At 38.1% G+C, this 27,064-nt stretch overlaps 1 non-coding gene across 1 annotated transcript; it reads left to right on the top strand.

Annotated features, from left to right (window-relative positions):
* Nucleotides 1-14,026: 14,026 nt before the first annotated feature.
* TRNAA-AGC (transfer RNA alanine (anticodon AGC)) lies at nucleotides 14,027-14,099 on the top strand. The gene has a single exon. It is a non-coding gene; the product is annotated as a tRNA-Ala (tRNA).
* Nucleotides 14,100-27,064: the final 12,965 nt, after the last annotated feature.

Below are 27,064 nucleotides of genomic sequence, written 5' to 3'. Positions count from 1 at the left end.
ATTTCAACTACCTGTTGTTTTTATGTTACAGGTGGGATAAATAGTGACTGACAGACAGAGAACAAAACACTCCAGGGGCTTCAAATACGGGGATTTCCGGTATGAACTCGTGATTAAATCATGTCACATCCTTTTTATCGTGCTGTATATAAGTAAACAAAACAATAAGTGAACATTTATGACTTCTTCTCTACTTACGAATTAATATTTAGTAAACATTCATAGATTGAAAAAATCCTAAAAATTAATATTTATATTAATGAGGATTACAAAAAAAGCACTAAAATGATAAGTCAGCAAACTGGAAATCAATTTAGTAAAAGAGCTGAATGGGGAGATTAAAATGTCCGGGAGTCATGGTACCGGAACTGCTAGCACATTTCCGGGCCATCCGCAATAATATAAATCAAAAGGAACGAACGAACGAACACAGTTTACTGGCCCCCGAGATAACTGCAACTTGGAACTGCAACAGAGAGAGAGGGTGGACTTACTAATATGAAATAAATGCACTGGATGCAGCAGATGTTTAACAGAGCGTACTAATGGACAGTAGTGCTACCTAGGGGTGTACATTATTACTAACCGCAACTGTCATGTTCTTACAGGTTTTGCTTTTTTTTTATACTTTTTAATGTTTTTTTTCTTTCCAAAGACTATTCTGAACACATCTATTTTATTGTGAGGAAGTTTTACCTTATGTTTGGATTTTCTATTCGTGGTTTTACACCGGAAATAAAGTTTTGACGTCTACTGAGAATGTAAAATTGATTTTTGAAATTGGTCTGATCTAGAAGTGGGCCCATCAAAATTGATTATAATTTTTATTGAACTTTATGAACTTTGAACTTTATGAACTTTGAACTTTATGAACTATGAACTTTATGAACTTTGAACTTTAAAACATTATTATTTATTTTTTCCCAAAGAACAAACCCAAATATTGTGGGCTACAACAAAAAATTTTACCAAGAAACTTCATTTAAGCGGAGTTCTTAAAAGTACGATGGGCTGTTCTCTAACGTACCATTAGAGTTCATTGTACAGTATTGACAACCATATAATATTTTGTGTCAGGAAATGTCAGATTTAGAATAATGTCATAGTTTTTCTCAATTTTCCCCTTAATTTAAGGCACTTTTAACGTCTAAAGTTATTGGCGCCTGGAGCCGTTTTTTTTTTTTTAGGGCTCTACCAGCTTTTTGACAGTGTTCTCTCGTTACAGAAAACACTGTCCATCACCCGTACAATTAGCTGTAAAAAAACTCCAAGTCAGTGAAAAATCTAACGGTGCCAGCAGCTGGATTCGAACCTATGATCACTGTGTTGGAGCTTATTACGTAACTCCTGAGCCAATCCCCCCCCTCTGACTTTAGTCATCAATTTTGGGCTACTGATTTTGAGACGTTAAGGCGGAAGTGTGACGTCACGATTTCTTCAACACTTCATTCACCTTTGTTATACTACAGGAAATTGGTAAAGGACAATTTTTAAGTAATTTTACTTTTTTATTTTTTGAGTAAATAAATTTAAAACTTCATCCCCCCCCCCTCCTCGTAGCGAGCTTATTAAAGTTTAAACTTTACAGAAGAAAATTCTTAAATGAGGAAAAGTGAGTAGAAAGAAAATTGAAGGGCCAAAGAAAAATATGCAACAGTTAGATTGTTGACAAGTGTACTCTGTCAGCATGCTGGACCACTCTGGTCACCGGAAACGTGGATTTTCATGCGTTATCAAACTTCATTTCCTCTCAATTTCCCTCCCCCCCCCGCCACCGCCTCCCGTACGTGCAGCAGCGCTGTACAGGAAGAGCGGACAAGTTTCGACTTTTAAATTAACTGTTTCCGCCCCTTCCAACGCACACAACAAGTGAATTCGATCAATCACAAACAGATCCACCCTCTTTATCACTTTTTATCTTGTTCCAAGCTTTATAAAGTTTGCAAATATTTATTTTACTTTTCCATCTGATAAACCTTTATTTATTTCTACCAAAAAAAGAAAAGAAAAAACTTTAAAGTTATTTCTTTTCAATTCTAGGTCAACCAGGAATTTCTAACAACTTTTATTCTAAGACTTTTGACAGAGCAAAGTAATAAGTGGTCTCACGTTTGAAAAAAACACATAACATGCTAAGAAGTCTTTGTCTTATCTTCACTTAGCTTCAAGTAAGTTCAACAGATTGTTTGAGAAAAGATAGGCTTAGATCAAGGGTCGGCAACCTATTTTAAGTAGAGAGCCATTTCTCCTTAAATAATTTTAATAAATCTTACCAACAGCCGCAAGGATGATAGTGTAAACAAACTCTGTAGATCATTTGTATTCACAAATTATTATTTTATGATATTCAATAACATTTAAATGTTTTATATATTTATTTTCACATATTGCAAAGTAAATAAACAAATAAATATTAACTAAACCTGTACTTGAATAAAAAGGCGGCAGTCTTTTATAATTACGTACAGTATTTTAATATAGGGGCCGTACTTAAATTACGTAACGCAATTTAAAGAGCTTTTTAATCCCTCCCCCCCCCCCCCGATGTAACAGATCGTAACAAAATGTCAACCTCCCCTCCCCCCCTAGCCAAATGTACGTAATTTTTTGTTATGGAATATCGTCATTGCATAGTATTTAATTAAAATCAAACATATATTTTTTATTTATTACTTATTTAATTACATTATCACTTAGTATGAAGGTTGGCTATAGTAGAATTTGGCGCGAAAAATATCGTTAGTATTTTTCCATTAATGACCAAAAAATTATAGATTCAATTGGAAAAATTACGTACAAGCATTAAAAAAAACCCTCCCCCGAACCATAACGAATGGTAACAATCGAGCCTTACCCCCTCCCCCCTTGCGTTCGTTACGTAATTTAAGTACGGCCCCATAATTCTATTCAATTTCAAACCTCTCACATTTAAAATTCTTTTTGAATAAATATCTTTACTTTAATAAATGAAATTTTCATTTGTTTCAATAAAATTGAAATATACAATTTATTTTGGACAGGCTGAAGAGCCACAAAATTTGGATAAAGTGCCGTATGCGGCTCGCGAGCCGCGGCTTGCCGACCCCTGTCTTAGATCAATCAAGCTGCAGAAACTAAGCCAGTGATTCTCGAACCACTGCATGCCGCGAAAGTTTTTGAAGTGTGCCGCCAAATTTTAAAGAAATGCGTTCAATAAAAATTGAATAATAAACGTAGAAGACGATATGAGAGTAGCATTATCATTTATACGACCAAATATAAACTGTAATTATCACAAAAATACATCAAGCTCAAATTTCTCATTAAAAGTATTCTTATTATTAACTTGTAATTAATCCCTTAATAAACATACGAGGGTCGTTTGAAAAGTCCGTGCAAAGTCAGAGAGATAGCACCACTGGCGCGTATCGAGGTTATGTTTAGTTAGTAGCATCTCTTGGAAGAGCACACACCAAGTTTCAGCCAGATCGGTCTATTTCTTTCTTTCGTTTGAATCGAGGAAGTCGAGTGATTTTCAAAAAATGGACGAAAAAGAATTTCGTGTGTTGATTAAACACTACTTTATGAAAGGCAAAACGCCTCAAGGAGATTAAAGAGAAGCTTGATAAACATTATGGTGATTCTGCACCTTCGATTAGAACAGTTTATAAGTGGTTTCAAAATTTTCGGAGTGGCCATATGGGCACAAGTGACGCTGAACGTTCTGGACGCCCTGTTGAGGTTACTACTCCAGAAATCTTTGATAAAATCCATGATATGGTGATGGATGACAGAAGAGTGAAGGTGCGTGAGATTGCTAGTGCTGTGGGCATCTCGAATGAACGGGTACATAATATTTTGCACCAACATTTGGACATGACAAAGCTATCCGCAAGATGGGGGCCGCAATTGCTCACGCTTGACCAAAAACGAAATCGTGTGAAGTGTTGCAAGGACGGTTTGCAGCTGTTCCAGAAGAATCCGCAGGACTTTAAGCGTCGTTTCGTCACTGTGGATGAAACATGGATACATCACTACACTCCTGAGACCAAAGAACAATCTAAACAAGGGGGAATCTGCGCCAAAAAAGGCGAAGACCGTTCCTTCGGCCGGAAAGATTATGGCGACTGTCTTTTGGGATTCGCAAGGAATAATCCTCATCGACTATCTGGAAAAGGGTAAAACTATTACAGGTGCATATTATTCATCATTATTGGACCGTTTGAAAACCGAGCTGCAAGAAAAACGCCCACGATTGGCCCACAAAAACGTCCTTTTCCATCACGACAACGCACCAGCTCACACCTCAGCAGTTGTGGTCGCAGAATTAATGGAAATAGGGTTCCAACTCGTTTCACATCCCCCCTATTCTCCAGACTTGGCTCCCTCGGACTATTTGTTCCCCAATATGAAGAAATGGCTGGCGGGAAAAATATTTTATTTAAACGAGGAGGTGATTGCAGAAACGAATGGCTATTTTTCAGACTTGGACAAATCCTATTATTCGGAAGGGATCAACAAACTAGAGCAGCGTTGGACGAAGTGTATAAGCCTAAAAGGAGACTATGTTGAAAAATAAAAAAGGTTTACCCCCAAAAATTAAGTGGTTTTTATTTTTGCACGGACTTTTCAAACGACCCTCGTATACCGTTGTTTTTGTAGTACATATTATTTTATATTATATTGAAAATAAACATAAACTATTTTACACAGTGTATTAAGGAGATAAGTAAAATACTTTCAAAACTAATCTTATTGTTATTGTACCGCCAAATTGTGAAATTGTTAAAAGTGTGCCGCCCCGACAAACAAAAAGGTTGAGAATCACTGAACTAAATTGTAAAGGGGCACTTTGTTGAACTTAATAACGTACTTCATTTTATAAGTTATTGCACTAGATAACATTTTAAAATATGGATGTTTAAATTGTTAAGACACAAACCTTTGCATCCCCTCTCATACGCAGATGGCAAAGCCATTCTAGTCACACAAGTTACAGACGCACTTACATAAAACAGAATCCTGGGCAAAGAAGTGGCAGATTAAAATGAACCAAAGAGTTTATAATATAGAACCCTTATCTTCCATTTTTAGTGCATTAGAACTCTGGAACCTATTTAGTCCTTGAAAAGGAAGTGGTATTTGAAGAAATACGGAAGAGCTAAAACTTTGGTAACATACCTTTGACCAAAATGAAGGAATTCCCAGTGAAAAGTGAACATCCTTTGGATCACTCAATCCAGAACTTACTACTTTAAAGGAAAACGTCTTTCTTAATCTAAAAACGCTCCAACTGCTACCAAAATACCATTAAGGAATAAACCAGCCAAGGAAAAACAAAAGAAAATACAAGATAAACAGTAAACGATGAGGAAAATGAAAGGAGCTTTTCCCTCCTTATTTAAAAAAAAAAAAAAAAAATAGTAGCGGATTTCCCGGTTGGGGTAAAGGAAGTTAAAAGAAAGCACATACCACTTCCTTTGCAAGACGCAGGAAATAGTAGATGAAGAAGAAAGCAGTGAATGGATCAGTATAAGGAGATTAAGGTGGCAGATTGTAAAGAGGATTGTCTTCCTTGGATGGCCATCGTACAAAAGGAAGGCCCAGGAGTTAAAGGGGAGGAAAAAGAAAGGTTTGCCAACCAAACTCTTAACACTAACTGGGAACTCTGTTCTCCATTATCTGTGGTAAAAACTAAACATAGGTTGGTAACACTGAAGAAACAAAAAAAAAAACAAAATACTATTTGTATTGAAATGGTATTTGCTATAAATTCCTTTGCGTTTCATTTATTTATGTCACGTGTTATTTAAAGAAAACATCGCACAGATGTATCAACATCTTCAAATAACCACTGCCTTCCTCAGCCAATTCAAAGAAGGGTTGCCAACTTTCGTTTTAATCTAGTGGAAGAACAGAGTCGCCAACACCCTGATAAACTAAATATTTTCTTCAGCTATTACACACAAATTTGACGAAAAACTATGAAAAATCCTTTATTTCCAAATTGCAAATATTTAGCTCTACCACTCTAATTTAAAACAAAAATTCCTGGATAAATCTATTTAAGACGGAAGTTGCCTAGTCTTCACCCTAAAACGCCACTTCAGGGTAATGCGAGGTCATACCAATTGTATAAAATAAGGAAAGGTTAAGTTTAGTGCTAAACATTCCGAGCTTCATGGAAATCTCCAGCACTGGAAGGGCCACTAAACACAATACTCACTTTCTTCCAGGGGGGCCTGTAAGAGGGCTAAAACGTTTTTTTTTTTTTGCAAAAAACTTTTTATTGAATTTATTAAAGGAAACGTTTTAGGCAATAAAAAAGTTTTTCTTCAAAAAGTTTTTCTTCAAAAAGTTTTTAGGATTAATCCCTTTTTTTTTTTTCTTTTTTTAAAAAAGTTATCATTAAAATATGGGAATAAGGGATTAGATTAGCAAGCGGAAATCGTGGGTTTGAAGACCAGCTGTTGGTCATTAGATTTTCTTCTAGAAACCTTCACCGACAACTCTCTATCCAGTGATTGAAAGATTCGTCAGTAACGAGAGAACTTTATCCAGAGGTCGGCAATGCATTTAAAAAAAGTTTAGGCGCCAATGAACTCGTACGTTGGCACCACTTGAATTAGAATGCTAATAAAATTATTAACACAATTAGGCGCCACCATAGCCGAGCGGTTAAGAGGCTAGACCCGCAATGCTAAGATGTATTGCGGTACTAGTCTAGGCCTTGGATTTTATTTAATGGTTAATATGAGAAATTTATAGTAAAGTATGTTAGGCGGTTATAGGCTAGACCCACAATGGTAAGATGTATTGTTGGTTAGTCTAGGCCTTGGATTTTATTTAATGGTTAATATGAGAAATTTATAGTAAAGTATGTTAGGCGGTTATAGGCTAGACCCGCAAAGCTAAGTTGTATTGCAGTACTAGTCTAGGCCTTGCATTTTATTTAATGGTTAATATGAGAAATTTACAGCAAAGTATGTTAGGCGGTTATAGGCTAGACCCGCAAAGCTAAGATGTATTGCGGTACTAGTCTAGCCCTTGGATTTTATTTAATGGTTAATATGAGAAATTTACAGTAAAGTATGTTAGGCGGTTATAGGCTAGACCCGCAAAGCTAAGATGTATTGCGGTGCTAGTCTAGGCCTTGGATTTTATTTAATGGTTAATATGAGAAATTTATAGTAAAGCATGTTAGGCGGTTAGAGGCTAGACCCGCAAAGCTAAGAGGTATTGCGGTACTAGTCTAGGCCTTGGATTTTATTTAATGGTTAATATGAGAAATTTACAGTAAAGTATGTTAGGCGGTTATAGGCTAGACCCGCAAAGCTAAGTTGTATTGCGGTACTAGTCTAGGCCTTGCATTTTATTTAATGGTTAATATGAGAAATTTACAGCAAAGTATGTTAGGCGGTTATAGGCTAGACCCGCAAAGCTAAGATGTATTGTTGGTTTAGTGGGTTCAATTCCCGGTCTTAGGCCTTGGATTTTATTTAATGGTTAATATGAGAAATTTACAGTAAAGTATGTTAGGCGGTTAGAGGCTAGACCCGCAAAGCTAAGATGTATTGCGGTACTAGTCTAGGCCTTGGATTTTATTTAATGGTTAATATGAGAAATTTACAGTAAAGTATGTTAGGCGGTTATAGGCTAGACCCGCAAAGCTAAGATGTATTGCGGTACTAGTCTAGGCCTTGGATTTTATTTAATGGTTAATATGAGAAATTTACAGTAAAGTATGTTAGGCGGTTAGAGGCTAGACCCGCAAAGCTAAGATGTATTGCGGTACTAGTTTACGCCTTGGATTTTATTTAATGGTTAATATGAGAAATTTATAGTAAAGTATGTTTGCTAGTCGCCTCCGTTCACGACACCTAATTGGTAGTTGGACGTAAAGCCCGCATGAAAAAGTAGGCAATTACTCGTACTTTACTACTAAAATGAATACATTTACAGTTTTTAGAATGCAGTTTAATAAAAAGTACTTTTTTGCCTTTACTTCTTACAACAGTGTATTCTCAGTCCAGAAAAAAAAACATAATTTTACGACACGCCCACAATACTTTCGCTTACCATTAGTAATAGAGAGGGAATAAAAAAAAAAAATAATCCACAAGAGACCTTCAAGATTTATGGCGTGCGGCCTAGCCACGCCAAAAACAAAGTTCCTACCAACGGCTGATTGGCGGCACAAGATCACAAGTTTTGGCAGAATCTATATATCACAAGAGAGGAGGATAGCATTGCACTCTAGTGGATCTCTAGTGAAAGAAGCAAATCGGGTCAAAAAAAAAAAAAAAGACTAACACTAGTAGACGACAAATCAATTTTTGATTGGTTGGTTGAAAGAGTTTCCTGTATGTATGACGGTTAGAACAGGAAGTGGTGAAACCTGGAGGAGAGAGGGTGAAGCAACAACCCAGTAACACATGAACTCTAGCAGCCAGAATAAAAGAAAAAAGAAAACCTTTAGGATAAGAGAGTACACCAAGTTGAGAGGAGAGTCAGCGGTGAACCCACGGGGGAAATTAGGGACAACCATGGCCCCAAACCCATACCCATACCCAGCCGAGTGGCAGTGTGTCTCTGTTCCGTGCGAAAAAACATACACAAACCCAACACATTCACACACAAAGACAATCTTGTTGGTTCACGAATAAAACATTGGGTAAGCTTTAAACCCAATCCCAATCTTGCCCTAACCCCTGCCGCTCTGTCCGAGAAGTATATGTTTTCCTTAACGCCTTATCTCCGTGTGCGTGCAGTTTCTTTTTGCACATCCACACTTTGTGAAGAGGACTAACCTAATCGTGAATGTGTAAGCTTGCAACGAAATATTGCATGCAGATTGGAGCCGTACTATGAATAGCGGATCATGATTTCTTCATTCCCAACCGGGTTTCAACTCCTAATTTGATGGCAATCTTAAAGAAAGGAAACAAAGACTTGGCCTTCAAGAGGAAGAGAGTAGTAACGCTGGAAGAAAAACCGAGCTGCAAGAAAAACGCCCACGATTGGCCCACAAAAACGTCCTTTTCCATCACGACAACGCACCAGCTCACACCTCAGCAGTTGTGGTCGCAGAATTAATGGAAATAGGGTTCCAACTCGTTTCACATCCCCCCTATTCTCCAGACTTGGCTCCCTCGGACTATTTGTTCCCCAATATGAAGAAATGGCTGGCGGGAAAAATATTTTATTTAAACGAGGAGGTGATTGCAGAAACGAATGGCTATTTTTCAGACTTGGACAAATCCTATTATTCGGAAGGGATCAACAAACTAGAGCAGCGTTGGACGAAGTGTATAAGCCTAAAAGGAGACTATGTTGAAAAATAAAAAAGGTTTACCCCCAAAAATTAAGTGGTTTTTATTTTTGCACGGACTTTTCAAACGACCCTCGTATACCGTTGTTTTTGTAGTACATATTATTTTATATTATATTGAAAATAAACATAAACTATTTTACACAGTGTATTAAGGAGATAAGTAAAATACTTTCAAAACTAATCTTATTGTTATTGTACCGCCAAATTGTGAAATTGTTAAAAGTGTGCCGCCCCGACAAACAAAAAGGTTGAGAATCACTGAACTAAATTGTAAAGGGGCACTTTGTTGAACTTAATAACGTACTTCATTTTATAAGTTATTGCACTAGATAACATTTTAAAATATGGATGTTTAAATTGTTAAGACACAAACCTTTGCATCCCCTCTCATACGCAGATGGCAAAGCCATTCTAGTCACACAAGTTACAGACGCACTTACATAAAACAGAATCCTGGGCAAAGAAGTGGCAGATTAAAATGAACCAAAGAGTTTATAATATAGAACCCTTATCTTCCATTTTTAGTGCATTAGAACTCTGGAACCTATTTAGTCCTTGAAAAGGAAGTGGTATTTGAAGAAATACGGAAGAGCTAAAACTTTGGTAACATACCTTTGACCAAAATGAAGGAATTCCCAGTGAAAAGTGAACATCCTTTGGATCACTCAATCCAGAACTTACTACTTTAAAGGAAAACGTCTTTCTTAATCTAAAAACGCTCCAACTGCTACCAAAATACCATTAAGGAATAAACCAGCCAAGGAAAAACAAAAGAAAATACAAGATAAACAGTAAACGATGAGGAAAATGAAAGGAGCTTTTCCCTCCTTATTTAAAAAAAAAAAAAAAAAATAGTAGCGGATTTCCCGGTTGGGGTAAAGGAAGTTAAAAGAAAGCACATACCACTTCCTTTGCAAGACGCAGGAAATAGTAGATGAAGAAGAAAGCAGTGAATGGATCAGTATAAGGAGATTAAGGTGGCAGATTGTAAAGAGGATTGTCTTCCTTGGATGGCCATCGTACAAAAGGAAGGCCCAGGAGTTAAAGGGGAGGAAAAAGAAAGGTTTGCCAACCAAACTCTTAACACTAACTGGGAACTCTGTTCTCCATTATCTGTGGTAAAAACTAAACATAGGTTGGTAACACTGAAGAAACAAAAAAAAAAACAAAATACTATTTGTATTGAAATGGTATTTGTTATAAATTCCTTTGCGTTTCATTTATTTATGTCACGTGTTATTTAAAGAAAACATCGCACAGATGTATCAACATCTTCAAATAACCACTGCCTTCCTCAGCCAATTCAAAGAAGGGTTGCCAACTTTCGTTTTAATCTAGTGGAAGAACAGAGTCGCCAACACCCTGATAAACTAAATATTTTCTTCAGCTATTACACACAAATTTGACGAAAAACTATGAAAAATCCTTTATTTCCAAATTGCAAATATTTAGCTCTACCACTCTAATTTAAAACAAAAATTCCTGGATAAATCTATTTAAGACGGAAGTTGCCTAGTCTTCACCCTAAAACGCCACTTCAGGGTAATGCGAGGTCATACCAATTGTATAAAATAAGGAAAGGTTAAGTTTAGTGCTAAACATTCCGAGCTTCATGGAAATCTCCAGCACTGGAAGGGCCACTAAACACAATACTCACTTTCTTCCAGGGGGGCCTGTAAGAGGGCTAAAACGTTTTTTTTTTTTTGCAAAAAACTTTTTATTGAATTTATTAAAGGAAACGTTTTAGGCAATAAAAAAGTTTTTCTTCAAAAAGTTTTTCTTCAAAAAGTTTTTAGGATTAATCCCTTTTTTTTTTTTCTTTTTTTAAAAAAGTTATCATTAAAATATGGGAATAAGGGATTAGATTAGCAAGCGGAAATCGTGGGTTTGAAGACCAGCTGTTGGTCATTAGATTTTCTTCTAGAAACCTTCACCGACAACTCTCTATCCAGTGATTGAAAGATTCGTCAGTAACGAGAGAACTTTATCCAGAGGTCGGCAATGCATTTAAAAAAAGTTTAGGCGCCAATGAACTCGTACGTTGGCACCACTTGAATTAGAATGCTAATAAAATTATTAACACAATTAGGCGCCACCATAGCCGAGCGGTTAAGAGGCTAGACCCGCAATGCTAAGATGTATTGCGGTACTAGTCTAGGCCTTGGATTTTATTTAATGGTTAATATGAGAAATTTATAGTAAAGTATGTTAGGCGGTTATAGGCTAGACCCACAATGGTAAGATGTATTGTTGGTTAGTCTAGGCCTTGGATTTTATTTAATGGTTAATATGAGAAATTTATAGTAAAGTATGTTAGGCGGTTATAGGCTAGACCCGCAAAGCTAAGTTGTATTGCAGTACTAGTCTAGGCCTTGCATTTTATTTAATGGTTAATATGAGAAATTTACAGCAAAGTATGTTAGGCGGTTATAGGCTAGACCCGCAAAGCTAAGATGTATTGCGGTACTAGTCTAGCCCTTGGATTTTATTTAATGGTTAATATGAGAAATTTACAGTAAAGTATGTTAGGCGGTTATAGGCTAGACCCGCAAAGCTAAGATGTATTGCGGTGCTAGTCTAGGCCTTGGATTTTATTTAATGGTTAATATGAGAAATTTATAGTAAAGCATGTTAGGCGGTTAGAGGCTAGACCCGCAAAGCTAAGAGGTATTGCGGTACTAGTCTAGGCCTTGGATTTTATTTAATGGTTAATATGAGAAATTTACAGTAAAGTATGTTAGGCGGTTATAGGCTAGACCCGCAAAGCTAAGTTGTATTGCGGTACTAGTCTAGGCCTTGCATTTTATTTAATGGTTAATATGAGAAATTTACAGCAAAGTATGTTAGGCGGTTATAGGCTAGACCCGCAAAGCTAAGATGTATTGTTGGTTTAGTGGGTTCAATTCCCGGTCTTAGGCCTTGGATTTTATTTAATGGTTAATATGAGAAATTTACAGTAAAGTATGTTAGGCGGTTAGAGGCTAGACCCGCAAAGCTAAGATGTATTGCGGTACTAGTCTAGGCCTTGGATTTTATTTAATGGTTAATATGAGAAATTTACAGTAAAGTATGTTAGGCGGTTATAGGCTAGACCCGCAAAGCTAAGATGTATTGCGGTACTAGTCTAGGCCTTGGATTTTATTTAATGGTTAATATGAGAAATTTACAGTAAAGTATGTTAGGCGGTTAGAGGCTAGACCCGCAAAGCTAAGATGTATTGCGGTACTAGTTTACGCCTTGGATTTTATTTAATGGTTAATATGAGAAATTTATAGTAAAGTATGTTTGCTAGTCGCCTCCGTTCACGACACCTAATTGGTAGTTGGACGTAAAGCCCGCATGAAAAAGTAGGCAATTACTCGTACTTTACTACTAAAATGAATACATTTACAGTTTTTAGAATGCAGTTTAATAAAAAGTACTTTTTTGCCTTTACTTCTTACAACAGTGTATTCTCAGTCCAGAAAAAAAAACATAATTTTACGACACGCCCACAATACTTTCGCTTACCATTAGTAATAGAGAGGGAATAAAAAAAAAAAATAATCCACAAGAGACCTTCAAGATTTATGGCGTGCGGCCTAGCCACGCCAAAAACAAAGTTCCTACCAACGGCTGATTGGCGGCACAAGATCACAAGTTTTGGCAGAATCTATATATCACAAGAGAGGAGGATAGCATTGCACTCTAGTGGATCTCTAGTGAAAGAAGCAAATCGGGTCAAAAAAAAAAAAAAAGACTAACACTAGTAGACGACAAATCAATTTTTGATTGGTTGGTTGAAAGAGTTTCCTGTATGTATGACGGTTAGAACAGGAAGTGGTGAAACCTGGAGGAGAGAGGGTGAAGCAACAACCCAGTAACACATGAACTCTAGCAGCCAGAATAAAAGAAAAAAGAAAACCTTTAGGATAAGAGAGTACACCAAGTTGAGAGGAGAGTCAGCGGTGAACCCACGGGGGAAATTAGGGACAACCATGGCCCCAAACCCATACCCATACCCAGCCGAGTGGCAGTGTGTCTCTGTTCCGTGCGAAAAAACATACACAAACCCAACACATTCACACACAAAGACAATCTTGTTGGTTCACGAATAAAACATTGGGTAAGCTTTAAACCCAATCCCAATCTTGCCCTAACCCCTGCCGCTCTGTCCGAGAAGTATATGTTTTCCTTAACGCCTTATCTCCGTGTGCGTGCAGTTTCTTTTTGCACATCCACACTTTGTGAAGAGGACTAACCTAATCGTGAATGTGTAAGCTTGCAACGAAATATTGCATGCAGATTGGAGCCGTACTATGAATAGCGGATCATGATTTCTTCATTCCCAACCGGGTTTCAACTCCTAATTTGATGGCAATCTTAAAGAAAGGAAACAAAGACTTGGCCTTCAAGAGGAAGAGAGTAGTAACGCTGGAAAACGTGATGTAAGGGTCTCAAATTCCCCAATCTAAACAAGAAGAAAATAATTGATTCAGCGCGGAAATTGGATTGGAGAAACTAAAATCAACGCCCAACGAGAACTCGGAGTCCCGCAGTCGAGGGTGAAAATAATGAAAAATCGAAAATAGCATTTCACTTTTCTTTTTCTTAAACAAAAACGTCTTTTGAATGGGTTAAACAAGAAAAGAAGTACTTTAGAGTTGGCATGCGGTTCCGTTCTAAATTGAACAGTAGGTATAAGAATAAAAGTTCAAACACTTCAGCGTGAAAGGGGGCGTAGCTCAGATGGTAGAGCGCTCGCTTAGCATGCGAGAGGTACCGGGATCGATGCCCGGCGCCTCCAACTTTAGTTTTTCTTTTTTTTCTCTCTTTCTTCTTAACTTAAAAACATTGAAATGATTTTGTTTTTACACTGTATAACATATTAATTTTTTTGTATTCTCTTACATTACTACCAATTAAGGATATTGTTATCGTGCCGATTTTAGAGGTATCTGTTTTTTTAGGTTTTTTAAGTCAGTAAACGTGATTTTGTACAAAATGGCCTCTTACTGTGTATGTGTCAGAGAGTGTGTACTTCCACCGGAACTCTCTATGAACGAAAAAAAAAAAAAAAATCGCTGAAATCACGAAAAGTTTGAACTTCGGATGTTTCCGCTTTTAGCCCAGTCAAATTAGGTAAAAGAAAATGGGTAAACCTCTGAATGGTAGATAATAAAAGCTGTAAATCTTTGTTTTTGGCATTTTATAAGTTTTGGCTCAAAAGTCTCATATAATCCCCGAGTACGCGTCACCGGAAGACAGTGGTCAAAGGTCACGACAATCAGTTTTTTTTTTTGTTTTTTTTTTTTTTGTAAATATCTCGTTTCCTTTGCACTAAGTGACATTTAAAGTTATTACAAAAGTTGTAGAGCATAAAATTCTCTACAAATTTGATTCTATGCAATTTTTCCATACAATCAACTTAGCCGTAAGTTTAGTACCGTTAGGGTCAACTCTGTAATTCTGTAGATAAGTTCGTTTTATAAAGTTACAAAGTATTATAATTATTAAGAAATCTTAGTTATTAACAAATAATAAGTATTATTTATAGTTATTATTCCTATACCTCCTCTGATTCTCTTCAAAAATGGTGTACTAATTGCCTACGTGTAGATACTGTAAAAATGATAATTATAATTAAAATTATTAAAAATAAATTACTTTTCTTAAAGGGTTGAATTAAACACAAATTAAACATAAGTTGGGTTAATTCACTTAACACATAACATAAAAATACAAAAAAGCTAACATAAAACACCACGTGTTACATAAAGACTACACCATACCAAACTATCATCCTCTCTCCACACACTCATATCAGTGTTGCCACTCCTATCTATATCTAAAAATAAATTCAAATTTACCTACAATACATAAATTTAATTTTAATAACTTTTTTTTTCGGGACATTTTTTAATTAGACCACTTCTAGGGAAAAGTATTCGATAGATTAATCCACTAAAGTGCCAGAGTTTTCTGTCAAGTCTTTTGTGTGTCTGTCAAAAAGAGAGTTGAACGTGTGGCTAAAAAAAATCGTGGTTGGAGACATTTTCCCCACCGGAAGTAGCTCTTTCTAAAGCGACTTTATTTTTTTTTTTTTGAGGGGGGCCCAATAAAATATTTTACTAAATGATTTAGAAAATAGATTTCTAATAGTGAAATATAAGTTTTCTCAGTGATTACGTGTTTTGCAAACACACTGAATGGCTGGCAGGCAGGCATGCAGGTGGGGTGGGGGGGAATTTGTACGTCAATGGTCGAACTGGTCAACAAACATGCCAAAGCGGCGTGCACAAATTTGGTTTGGACCGTTCAGTTGGTCACAATGCTCTCCCTGCATGTAGCCGGACAACAACAGTAAAATCCAATTCTCTAGCAAATAGAGATTTCTATTTGTTTTGCCCCCCTCTCCAATTTACTAACCCCTCCATTTACTCGAATACCTTATTGTATATAATTTGAAAATTGATTGACGAATTGTTTGTATGTAGATTTAATTTGTGTCCGTTAATTTATTTAAGGTATATAAACTTGTTTGTGCATGCACAGTTGGCACTGGAAGTCTTCTGATTCGACACTAAAATCTGATGCAAATACTCACTTTACTTTCACTTGCTAAAAACTTTAAACTTGGAATTTCTACTGAATATTAGGTGTTATCATCTCTTAAAATGAATTCTCCTTGAAAAAAACTGTGGCTGTGTCATGGACAAGGCCGTGTGTTGTACATGAATACGTTTACGTAACGGGTTATATTTTTTATATAAAATATTTTTATTTATGTATTTAGGATGAAATCAAGGAAACAAATAATTACTGTGTTACAATATAACTTTATTAATTATATGTTAAGTATGTGATACGAAAAACCATAGACTATCACACACATCACACTTATGTCCAAATGGATTGTTGACAAATGTCGTAGTGAAATGTGCACTAGCTGCTGCCCAATCTGTCTTCTTCATAATCGACGATCGAACACAATCTATGCCTATACAGTCCGTTGTCGATGTAGAAGCGATTTCATCATCCACTTGCATAATTTCAACCGCCCCAGCTGCAGATGTACTGACACCGTCGTTGATCCGCTCGGCTGCATTCATTCGATTGTTCTTGAGAAGCCCTTTCCAACCGTATACGATCTCTGTATTTGGTTTTGGCTTTTCGACGCGTATAGGGCCGACATTATATATTTTTGATAATATTTGTTTATTCTAACACCTTATTATATTCACTGTCACTATTTTACACTAATGTTTTATATACAATCGATAGATTGTGACGACAGCTGACGATTAAAACTTAAACGAACATCGTAGCTTCTCCGAGTCAAAAGTAATGCTAATTCCAATTCTTGATACGTAGCAAAATGATCTCAAAATGGCTGCGTTTCCCTCTCCACCGCGCGCGATGCGCCAAAGTCCTCGCTTATCGTAATGAATTCTTTGATCCTTTAGCTAGCTATCCAGTGGTCTAATTTAATTTTGGATGTGGACGATAGATTCGAAACTATCAAACGATAGATTCTGCCAAACTGTATCCCCCGATTTTGTTATCATTTAAAGTTTTTTGGATTGCCTCCATATGATAGCAAATTTAAAGACGTATACACGTCAAAATTAATCAAAAATAAAAGTTAAGTGTACTCTGCGATATTTTCTGGGAAACTAATTGATCCCAACTAAAATTTAAAAAAACTGGACTGTTATTGAAGAAAATATCGATTTTTCACAATTTGATGTGATCCAAATACTGCCTCTTGCTGTTATATAAAAGGAACAAAAAATGAACTAAGAAAAAAGAGCCCCTACTGAAGATCTTTTATTTTTTTTTTAGTTTTTCCTCCCAAGTCACAGGGAAGAAGGTCGTCCGCCGCCCTACCCGTAGAACAAGTGCTTTTGGATTGACGATGTTAGCTGTTCCATCTGTGGAGGCAGGCTAGAGGGTGGAGAGAAAGAGAATATATTTTTGGTTCGTTGGCCGTATGCCTTAAGCCAGTCCATCATTGCTCAAGCATGCCCGAAGACTTATCCTCATCTACCTTGTTCGCCTGGAACATTTTAAATGGTAATTTCTCCTGTGCGTAAGAACGGGAGGGGGGGCTGGGGAAGAATTTTCCTTTAAAGTGCTTTTACTAAGGTGTGTGTGTGTGTGTGTGTGTGAATGCATGTAGTTAAATGTAATAGAGCCTTCTCTTTGTGGCTATGTGTGAGTGAAGGTTTATTGTCTTCCTTCCTTGCTTGAAAATATGACGTAAAGATGGGACTAGGTAATGCGACGACGGAGATCCTTAGAGAGTTAACAGAAATCTGATCAGAGTGAGGCACCCCCGTCCAAAATTACAGGTTAGAATTTTTTTTTTTTGTTATTTCTTTTTGAATAATAAGCGGCATGAGGGATGAATGGAGCAATTTTAATAATACCACTCTCTCTCTCTCTCTTTGCCGGAAATAAAGGCACTTAAACTTGAATTAAATGTACCGTCATGCTTTAACATCCCATTAGCAAACAGACAAGATTGTTGGCAACACTGGGGGTGGTAGGAGTCGTGAATGGAGCCGGGGAAGGGGAAATTTTGTGTTGTTTGTGAAGAGAGGCAACACTGGATGATTTTCAGCACCTGGTTGCCTCGTCTATCCTGTTGCTACTCTAAAACAGCCTCACCACCGCTGCCGCGACGAATGCTTCCCCAAGGATGTTAACAATGGTTTGATTAGTTCATCAGGGGAATCCCGCGGGAAACATCGCTCACCGCTGGCTCCATTCTCAATGCTATTTAGCAAATTTTTTTTCTCCTACTTATTCCCCTACTTCATACTTAATGACTACAGAACTTAGCGTTTATTTCTTAATTGTACCATTTATTCTATTTTGCTTTTTCTCGCTCTTCCTTTAAGTGGAAGTACTGCGATGAGAGACGATTTTATCTAACTTGGAGTTGATCTAAAAAATAAAAGCAGACTGACATATTACGAGCGTTTTTGGACCAATCGTGCTTTTGATTTTTGGCTTATAACTCATAACAAAGTATTGTAAACGAGCGAATTTTCGACTTTGGGACTTTATCCTATTTAAGGTCCTGTGCTTACAAAAAAAAAATCTGTCCGTCTCAAAAATTCTTAACTCAAAACTTAAAGTTCGCAGCAAGTTCAAATTTGATGCTTAGTTTAAGCGCTCCCATCGCACCCGGACAATTAGCTTTTGGCCCAAAATCAAACTACCGGAAATGCCAATGATATTTCAGTTGCTCAAAAAAACAACAACCCCTACGATTTCCCCGTTAAAACTGGTGCTCTACAAGTTTTATTTGAAAATATTTTTTTTCTGGTTAAAGGTGGAAAATTTCAAAGCGTGAAGGAAACTGGCTGACCGGATGTGCCATTTCATTGAATGTTTATTTATTTTTAGCATTTTTCTGAGGAAATTGGTACTTTTTCAAGGGGAACACATTTACATAGTTACTCAAGGGTCTATAACGGTCCATGAAGGACCCGAGCTTTAGCCACTACAGCTCTCCACCTGTCTCTGTCACCATCTCTGCTGTCCAAGGGCTTCCAAATCGTCCTGTACGTCGTTCAACCATCCTAGTCGTGGCCTATCCCTCGGCCTTTTTCCACCAGGGTGTCCATACAGATTGGTTAGGACATGTGGAGAGGATGGTGAATAGCCACATCCCTAAACGCCTTTTATATGGAAGGCCCGGAGGCGTCAGAATAAGAGGTAGGCCAAGAATGAGTCGGCTGGATGACGTCGAGGGGGATTTAAGGAAGGTGGGTGTGCGAAGGTGGAGACTAAAGGCTCTTGATAGACCTCAGTGGAAAGCCTTGGTTGTTCTTTTTAGGACTGTAGCGCCGAAGAGGAAGGAAGTCCATATAGTGCTTTCCTGGGACCTCTCAGGTCTCCTCCATTCGGTGCAAATATCCCAGCCATCGTAGTCTACCAGACTTTATAGTGGCTACTATTTCAGGCTCACTGAACAGTTCAACCACTTCTCGATTCGTCCTGATTTTTATAGCCATCTTGCAGGTCCTAAAATCCTTCTTAATACTTTTCGTTCCCAACTGGACAACCCAACCTTTGTTCTTACGCTTTGGTTAATATCCATGCTTCCGAACCGTAGGTAACAATTGGAACGCAGGGTAGTCTGGTATATTCTTCTCTTTATAGCTCGGGACAAGCATTTCCTTTTTAAAAACAAGGCTGCAGCGCCCAGAGACATCTATTACCGGCTGCGATACTCTCACAAATGTCTTCCCTAACTGTTGTTCTTCATTCTTTTTGGTGACTAATTCATAGTTTCAATAGGATGAAAAAAATAATTGCCATTTCAGTCGTGAAACATTTATTCTGCCGAGCTTTCGCGACCTACGGACTAGAGTCATCTTCAGGGCTAGTTTACAAAGTAATATTTTTACATTACAGTGTTAGTGTGTCTTCTGTCTTGTCTGTTCATGGACTGAGTGGACACACTCAGCTGTAAACTAGCCCTGAAGATGGACCTAGTCCCTAGATCGAAAGCTCGGCAGAATAAATGTATCATGACTGAAATGGCAATTATTTTTTCATCCTATCTTCCCTTGTTATTAGAGGTTAAAACTGCCCTTAAGTACTTAAATTCTTTAACCCCTTCAAAAGAGTATTTCCCCCACCCGTAGGTTCCGGAACATTCTTCTTCTCCTCGTATTGACCATATACTTGGTTTTTTCGCTGTTAACCTCTAAACCCAATTTCCTTAGCAGCCGCTTCCAGCTCCAGAAAAGCTAATTTTAGCTCCTGCAGCGACCTCGCCACATCATCGGCATTGGGAACACATTTACCTTTTACTAAAAAAAAAATCGTACGTTTCAAGAAGATTTTGGTAAAAGGAAGTCGTGTGGGTGTTCACTTCGGATGTTTCTGTAATGACGAACATACATACTTATAAACTTTTGAAAATCTTGTTGTTGTTTTTTCTGCTTATGTTTCCGGCCATATTATACCATAATTCAGGTTTAGAGGGATCCAATTTGGGAGCCATTCAGAACATTGATTCGGGTACAATTTGGGAAAGAAATCATATTTTCTAGGTTAGGTTGCCCTTTTTCTATAGGAGGGTCAAAAATTTAATTTTCTTTCAAAGATAGTTTTGTATAAATATATTGTACATAGTTGCTTTTCTAAAAAAATTGGTATTACAGAATCCTGAGCCGTCTACAATTGTATAGAATGTTATAGATTTCTACTGATTGCAGCAGTGAAGCCTAGCATAGAACTATGAGGGACGCTGAATAGCGTGACTACGAGGCGTCACGTACTAACGCTACTTTTACGCACACACGGCTACGTGTATACAATGAAGTTAACCCCTCGGCTAGCTATAGTTTCTTTCCTCTACCTCACCTTCAAACAGTGTGCCAGTGTTGACTTGATTCTCAAACCAATTGACGTCACAATTTGATTTTGCCCTCCCCCCCCCGGCCACGCTCTTGCCGGAAGTATTGCTGCTACTCTCTTGTCAAGAGTTTTTGCTTTTCCGCTCACACTCTTTTCTGTCCATCCTTCTGTTTGTCTGTCTGTCGGCCAACAGCACACCTGTAAATCTAACACAGTGTTTGGTATCCCTGTTTGTGCTAACAGTACACATCCTGTATACTTTCAACTCACTCAGTAAAAAAATAAAATAAAATTGAGTAATATTGTCAAAGTTCATCTTTTTTTGCGAATTTCAACTTATTGTGTTGTGTTTATTGTTCAGTCTTCTACTTTTGTTTACCTTCTCGGCTGCAGTAAGAGGAAGTTTGTTGTAATATCGTCCTTATTGTGAGTATGCACCGGATATATCGTTTTAAAGGACCTCTGAATTCGACGGAAACAAAGTTTTTTTTTTAAATAAACTTTCTAGTGTCTGTCGATCTGTCCGTATCACTGTAACTATAAAATTAACAATCGCAGAAAGTTCAAAGTTGTTTTTTTCGCTTAAGTGCTGGCAGAGGATGCCGCAATAAGGTTTTGATCGATATCCGGACAACCGGAAGTTTGCTGGACAGACCTGCCCGTCCACTAACTATATTAACAATACTGACCTACCGGCTGCCACACAGGTTCGTTTTATCTAGGGCTCTACCTAGACAGCCGTCTAACCTGGAACCCGTCACACAAGACTTAAAAGGACAAGAACTGAACAGACGTTACGGACTACTTAAGGAGACTCCTTGTACCGAAATCCTCTGTTGAACGTACAAAACAAACTTACACTTTACGACCAATATGGGGACATATGGAGCAGAGAATTGTGGGGCTCCGCTAAAACCGTCCAACATCCAACCAATCCAATCTTTCCAGTCTAAAGTTCCTCCGCCGAATCGTTAAAGCACCATTCTATGTGTCTCCAACCGCACCAGTCTTCATCATGATCAAAATATTCCGTATGTAAATGATTCCTGAAATTTCCACAGCAAACTCTCTGTGATCACCCCCAAATCCTCTGGCTCAATCGTCCCGATCCTGACAATCCTCTACGTCACTCTTAAAACGCGGCGCTGGCCACGTGACCCTCATTGCTTCCTAAACCCCCAATAAGTTCCTAGAGAGTTCCAGCGCTGGCTGGTTTCTCTCATCCAGTGATCCTGGTTGTGGTACTGAGCCAGAGCTCTGTGGCTCAAATCAAATATTTATTTGTAAATACACATTTGCTAGATGTATATTTTGTACAGTTGCAATTAAATAAATAAATAAAACAAAAAAAATTTTGCTGGATAAATTTTCCAGTGTTTTCCAAAAACTCCAGCGACGATTTCCTTTAAACGTGTAACGCTAACTGCATGACGTAGATCTATAGCTTTCATTTGTAACATCTTTCTAGGAAAATCTATTAAGGGCACCTTGGGAGGGTTTGGGAGGACTTACGGCTGATCCTTCCTGAAGGAGAATTTGGGAAAATGGAGGTGAAAAAAAAAAACCAACATCCATCTTAAGACGATTTGGTTGGTTAGAGTGTAAGGAGGAGGCTAGATTTACGATCTTCAGTTGGAATAAGTTGAGACCTTAAGTTGAGACTATTGCTCTTAAGGCAGTTGCTGGATTTTTCGAACAGCATCCTATGGCGTTTGGTTTCCCTCCTTGCTGACGTCATAATTACGGAAATGCTGTAACAAAAGACTAAAAAAATTTCTCCTCTCTTCCGGTTAGACAAAGAAAAAAGATTATGAAAGGAAGAAGAGTCGTATTTTAAGAAATGCAGCAGCACAATCAATTCAATTTGACAGTATTATAACGGAAGTTTGTCGGTTATCGCTTTTTGGTAGTTTTCTTTGCTTTGTATCAAGAAAAACTTCGCATGACCACTTTCATATTGATGGCAATAATAATTTGGATTGGCTGGCTTTGATTTATTTGGGGCCGTAATAGACTTTTCAAAGAATTCATATTGAGTATTGTAACGACTCAAGGCGGAAGTGAGGAGGAGAATCACTTTTATTGTAGTTTATAAGAAAGTTTATATAAAAAGAATCTACAGCCAAACTATGGAACTACAGGAAGTGGTAGGTGCGTATGACCGGAGGAAATGGATAAGCCTAGGGGTTCCTCCTCCTTTTCCTCACAAAAGAATAGAATTGCGATCATGCCAAAGATTCGATTTCAGTTTCCGGTTCAAGATCCCCTCAAATCCTGAAAAGTGTTTCTCTTCCCCTAGAAAGTAGATTCTGTCTTCCTATGATTGTGTGCGAATCTAAGATCACACATATTAACCAGTTAAGCGCGTTTGAGGTGTATACGTACACGTCAAACGAAATCTCTGTTACGGTGCGTACAACGTGTCTACTCGTTGTGAAAAATATAAAATTGCCATTATCTATAAAAACTCGAAATTTTAATAATATTATTTGGTGGGGATGTTTCCTTTATCTTACCAATAGAACTGCTGTGGAAGTCAGCCAAATGATAAGTGGTTGGTACATGTTTGGTCTCCGCATTAGAGATTGGGGAATTTCGCACACAAATCAAAAGCTCTCAACCCTTGTACAATGCCGTTTTTACCTCTTAGATAGAGATTTAGACCTCAGTACGAGCATGATTTCATTTTGCACAGAATTCAAAGCTCTTGCGTCCTTAGTTAACTAGAGGCAATGCATACGTGAAGCGGTGCAAGATTTTTTGAAAGAGCACAGAATGCTCTGCTGTAATCTGTAAGCCCCAGAGAGATTGCAGAAAAAGTCGCTTGCAGTGACTATTATGACGTTGTAAACTTTTTGGTTGTTTTGTCCCCTGCGTTCGACGTCATATAAACGTCATTGTCTGATTTTAATTCCGCACCACTGTGTTTTGTTTTGCTTTTTTTTTAAACTAAATTCCACGCTTAACTGGTTAAAAACACGCTACCAATTGACTTGGTAGAAAATTCGCAAGCAGTCATCTGGTGCCTTCTTAAGGTACGCCATACTTTTCACGGTTTTGAAGAATACATTAGCTTCCAAGAGTGTCTATTCATTTCTTTCTTTTGCTGTCACACCCATAAATTTGACCATCCATTGTTAAAAAAAAAAACAATCTTTGAAGATGGCCGAACGAAGCTTCTAAATTTCGAAACAACCGGATGGGATCCATTTGATGACTAAGAAATCAATTTTTATTGATTATGATTCTTTTTGCAAGAACTTCTTCTGCATAGTTGATGATGCCAATTATTTTGGTACTGGGCTTGAAGAACTGGAAATTCTAGGTATGCATAATGGTTTTTACATCCTCTCAGGATGGTTCATGGAAATGCAACTTGAAAGCGCCCATAATTCTAGTTCTAGTTCTATCAGCGCACACACAGAACGGATGCTGCAGATGGACTTTAGATACAGATGGTTCTACTAACTCTCTATCGGCCGCTGTTAATAGGGTAGTTCGTGTTCATCAATACTTCTGTCTGCCTGCCGGGTCTTAGCGCCGTTTCCACTAAGACTTTCCTCACCTCTTAAGACTATCCTTGGTCTTCAAGACATTGCCTTGAATCTTTGGAGATTCCTTCCCTCACACTTCTGGTCTTGAGCGAGCATATATTTCCAAGCTACTCCTGCTACACTTCGGAAAACAATAAATAAATAAATAATGTTACATAGTACCACCTCCCTTACATAAAGACTATCCATGTTATTTATTGGATAACTCAATTTTTCTTATGTATTCTCTCGCACGGTCTACTGTTTGTCTAATACGCCTTCTTTTTCATAAAAAATATATATTTCTCCAGGGGAAAGAGAAAGAGATGGTGTTTTGTTCCCTCTCTTTCTCTTTCCTTTCATTCTGTTCTCTTTTTCTTATTTTTTTTATCATATTTCTTTGGATGAGCTTCTTAGGATTGAGAGGAGAAGGGAACTTGGAGAAAATCTCTTCAACTGGTACGTATTATTGTCCGAACTTTATATTTTCCACTAGATTTGATTCACACAACGTTCTGTAAACGATAGAACTTCCCATGTAATTCGATGAAGACGGGGGAAGGGGGAACGCTTTATATGGCAATAAAAAAAAAAAAGATAAAGGGAAAAACTATTTCCCAGTTAGGTTGGGCTATTCAAGAATGGGAAATTTAATAAAATGGACTTGTCTCTTGGCCCTGTCTAGTTTTCACTTAAATTTTATCTCTGAAGTTAACAGTAGAATAGAATAGATTAGATTAGGGCGGCCTCAAGGCCTACGCCACTGCGACCCCTTTGGATCTATTGCGGCTCCCCGACTTTAGAGCTCGCCCTCCAGACCCGTCCGTTTAATCAGACTCTTAATTCTGGAGAGCAACTCCTGGGTAAAGCTCACAGTCCTTAATTTTTCCTCCCCGAGAAGTAACATCCTTAGCCACACAAGCTCCTCACACTGACACAACACGTGCAGTGCCCGTTTCCTCCTCTTCCTGTCAGAACCTACAAAGGCTATCATCTGCCAGGTGTCCATGCGATGCATGTGTTTTCTGAGCCTGCAGTGGCCAGTTTAATAGGCCTACAATTTATAGCCCCACGCGGTCTTGACGGATTATATTCTCCAGGTCAGCCTCGGCGAATAGCCTCTGATGAACTCCTTCGCCTGTCTTTGTCCAGTGGTGGCAAGCCACCATTCCTGAGACCTACTCTGCACCCACAAATTAATGGCCGCAGTCTTAACACAATTCGAAACCCCAAAACAGGGTTCCGAGCCAATGAAGTGTCCCGCAGAGCCCCTTCCCGGGCCAATAAATCTGCCACTTCGTTTCCCTTATATCCTGAATGACCAGGTACCAAAACCAAAAATACCTTATTTTGGTCACTTCCTTTAGGGCACCCAGACAGTTTCAAACCAGCCTTGAGTTGACCGGTAGGAACTAATAGTTAACAGTAACTAGCGGGATTTCCTAGAGAAAATAAAGTACGTACAATTATTATATTTGATGTGAATAATACATATAGTACTATCGATATATCGCAGGCTCATCAATTTCGACAAGTTATTTACTTAAGAATAAAGAAATAAATAAAGATACAATAATAATAATAATAATAATAATAATAATAATAATAATAGAGGGAAGGAGGGGAGGGATTAGCTATGTGGTTAGCGTACTCGATTCCCACGCGGAGGTCCCGGGTTCGAATCCAGCTGCTGACCCTTAGATTTTCTCTTCCTAGGAGCTTCTTACAGCTCACTGTCCGGTGATGGACAGTGTTGTCTGTAACGAGAGAACACTGTCCGGAGGCCGGCAGTGCACTGAAAAAAGCTCCGGGCGCCAATAACCATAGATGTTGACGCGCCTTAAATCATTAAAAAAAAAAAAAAAAAAATAGAGGGAAGGGATTAGCTATGAGGTTAGCGTACTGGACTCCCACGCAGAGGTCCCGGGTTCGAATCCAGCAGCTGACCCTTAGATTGTCTCTTCCTAGGAGCTTCTTACAGCTCACTGTCCGGTCATCACCAGACACAGTGTCCATCGACAGTGTTGTCTGTAACGAGAGAACACTGTCCGGAGGCCGGCAGTGCACTGGAAAAAGCTACAGTCGGAGAGGGGTGTGGAGCAGTCTGGAGTACTTCAGTGCTGGAGTGAGAGCGAGACAGAGAGCGCCTTAGCAGCGGCAAAGATCTGAACGAATCGAGCTAACCGGCCGACCCGCTTCTAAGAAAACGTTCCACTCTACATCGAGAGAGAGAAACCGCTGGCTCGAGCCACGAATAGCCAGGAACCATCGGCGGAAGTAGGTTGCTGTGCCGCCCTCATCAGGTACTGTGGTTCCCCTGTCCTCGTCAGACCACCAGGACTTGCAGGGAAAAATTAATCGCCAAACCGAACAATTATTAACCCAACCTCCCCCCCCCCTGTGCACTAGATTATTTTGTGTTTCGGTTATATTATATTTAAGGAATAAATATTTTAGTTCAGTCATTAACAATAATATCAGGTTATAGATTATATGTAAATTAGGTGAAGGATCCTTATTTTATTTTATTTATTTTATTAATGATATTTCATTTTAATTTTGGTTCGTCGATTAAATATAAGGTTGTAACACATCCTAGACTTAGTTATTTCTTGCCCTCATTGTGATTATTGTTATTGTGAGTATTCGTTCTCCTCGGAAGTTCCTTGCCCTAGTCTGACCACATCAGCGGAACCGCGTCTACTAGACGACCCTACCATTGGTAGTGTCACAAGGTTCCCTGTAAGGTTATATAATTCAGTGTAATATATAGTTTTGCCAACTATAATGTTGGTAAGAATTTAATATGTGTCATAAAATTTGGAGTTAGAAGAACAGTTAGGGTTCATACCTCCAG

Source organism: Rhodnius prolixus, unplaced genomic scaffold (genome assembly GCF_049639745.1).
Source record: "Rhodnius prolixus isolate KJV_2025 unplaced genomic scaffold, Rpr scaffold_6, whole genome shotgun sequence".
In the NCBI taxonomy this organism is placed as follows: domain Eukaryota; kingdom Metazoa; phylum Arthropoda; class Insecta; order Hemiptera; family Reduviidae; genus Rhodnius; species Rhodnius prolixus.
This window is presented reverse-complemented; position numbering and strand designations above follow the sequence as displayed.